The sequence below is a fragment of the Sus scrofa genome, chromosome Y (assembly GCF_000003025.6).
Source record: "Sus scrofa isolate TJ Tabasco breed Duroc chromosome Y, Sscrofa11.1, whole genome shotgun sequence".
Classification (NCBI taxonomy): domain Eukaryota; kingdom Metazoa; phylum Chordata; class Mammalia; order Artiodactyla; family Suidae; genus Sus; species Sus scrofa.
The window spans coordinates 4,961,224-4,963,936 of NC_010462.3; positions in this window are offsets into that span (position 1 = coordinate 4,961,224).

The following is a 2,713-nucleotide window of genomic DNA, read 5'->3' on the forward strand; positions in this document are numbered from 1 at the left end:
GGAAGACTACTTTACACTGAAGACATTTCTGATTCAACAGATGCTGAGCTGGGAGGCCTCCTCAGAGCATCCTTTGACCCAAAGACACAACGGAGGGGGACAGAGGAAGGGACAGAGCAAGTAATTACATCCACCCTCCCACCAGGGGATTGTAGGTGAAAAATTAAAGGATGGGAGTTCCCGTCGTGGCTCAGCAGAAACGAATTTGACGGGCATCCATGAGGACACAGGCTCAACCCCTGGCCTGGCTCAGTGGGTCAAGGATCCGGCATTGCCCTGAGCGGGCAGCTGCAGCTCCAATTCGACCCCTAGCCTGGGAACATCCATATGCTCCTGGTGTGACCCTAAAATGACAAAATAAAGAAATAAAAATAAAAACAAAAATATCAGGAAAGGTGACATTCTCCTGGACCCTGAGATGATTCGCCGTATCTTCATATGATACCGCCTTTCCGGTCATCGCCACCGTGCATGACAGGACACGTCTGACCACAGAGGGACAGGAAAACAGGCCTGCTGGACGTGGAGGAGCTGCTGATGGAAGCTTGACGTCTGCTGAGAACGAGGGAGATGGGTCTTGGCCCCGTCCCACTTTTCCTGTGATTATAATCCTGTAGCCACAAGGTTTCTTGGGCTTCTTGGGTTTCTTGCTTGTACCTGTCACAAGCACCCTATCACCTCTTTCCTTACCGGTCACTCTGCCTCGAGCTGAATGCCTTCTGTGCCCAGATGGGAGAAGCTACACCTTGCCAAGCCCTGGGACGCATTCCGCCGGCTTCACAACTGCTAGTGCGACCGAAACACTAGCCTCTGTGCCGACTAGCAAGGCAAAGATGAGAGTTTGGGGGCAAGAAGACAAAAAACTAGCTTTCTGACTTTGCCAGACTAAGGGGGACACAGCAGCTTCATCCCCTAAAGACAGTGCCCCCGCTTTGGGAAAGAGGAGGAGGTTTTACAGTTTGCGAATGGAAACCAGTCATACCAAACATCACCACCAGCTTTACCTCTGTGCTTGGAAAACCCACTCATCTTTCCAAAAAGTCACTTGTTTTCCCCTCAGTGCCTTTCCACCCACGCCCCTTTCACCTGCTAAAAAGCTATAAAAGCCCCCAAATTCTCACCCTTCTTTCTGGTTCCTCAAGCCCCAGCCCCAAGTACGTCCCTCTGGCACGTGGATGCTTTGCAGCTAAAGGTCACGAGACCCAGTAGGCTCTGGATAAATTCCTTTTTTTTTTTTTTCCTTTTTACAGCATTATCTGAGGCACAGGGAGGTCCCTGAGCTCAGGGTCCAGCCACGTCTGCAACCGACACCACAGCTCACGGTAAGGTTGGATCCTTATCCCACTGAGCGAGGCTTGGGATTGAACCCGCATCCTTGTGGACACTAAGCTGGGTTCTTAACCTGCTGAGCCACAACGGGAGCTCCCAGATGAACTCCAAAGTATTCCTTCTGGGAAGGAATTTCCCAGGTATAAAGACGAGGCCCCTTTGTAGACAGGTATCTCTCCCACACCTGGAAGAGGAGGCTTTTAGGGACTTTTATCAACAGACAAGGCTTACCCTAAGTCTGCATAACAAACCTGAAAAAACACCCTCTCTCACCAGACTTTCCCACTCAGCTCCCCATAATTTGCCTTCTCCACCCCTAGGATCCCCAAATTTGGTTTCCTTTCTTTATCTTTATCTATCTATATATATTTTTTTTTTCTTTTGCTTTTTCCGTATGCTGTGGCATACGGAGGTTCCCAGGCTAGGGGTCGAATCGGAGCTACAGCTGCCGGCCTACCCCACAGCCACAGCAACGCCAGATCCGAGCCGCGTCTGCGACCTGCACCACAGCTCACGGCAACACCAAATCCTTAACCCACTGAGCACTGAGCGAGGCCAGGGATGGAACCTGCATCCTCATGGGTGCTAGTCAGGTTGGTAACCTGCTGAGCCACAAGGGGGGACCTCCCTGGAAAACATGTCAATGCCCAACAAATACAGGATAGGGATTGAGCATTCCCAAAATATGTCCTGGATCCATGTACTGAAATGATGGACAGATAAGTCAAGAGATAGATTTTAGAGATGATGGACTGATTGATTGATAGGTATATAGATGATAAATAGGGAGAGAGAGAGAAGGAGGGAGAGGGAGAGAGAGATAGGTAGGTGATTAGATAAACAGACCAATAAATAACTAGGTATGCACGTCAGATAAGACGTATCAGATGAATGAAGAACATAAACATAGATAGAGGCATAAAATAGGTAAGAGGTAGATGGATGGATATAGATGGATTAGATGAGAGATACACGTGATCAATACATACATATAGATCCACGGTGGATAGATAGACATAATAGAGAGATGACAGATGATAGATAATTTAAACTAGGTTTTGCGCCTTTTAACCATGAAATCTGACCACCACCTGCAGCCATTAAAACTATGTTCATGAAGAGGCCGTCTTCAAACATGGAGAAACGGACTCCCATTGTGGCTCAGCGGACATGGACCCGACTTGTATCCTTGAGGATGCGGGTTCAACCCCAGGCCTCGCTCGGCGGGTTAAGGATCTGCCGTTGCCATGAGCTGTGGTGCAGGTTGAATAAGCAGCTCGGATCCCATGTTGCTGTGGCTGTGGTGTAGACCTGCAGCTGTAGCTCTGATTCGACCCCTAGCCTGGGAACCTCCATGTGCTGCAGCTGTGGCCCTAAAAAGCAA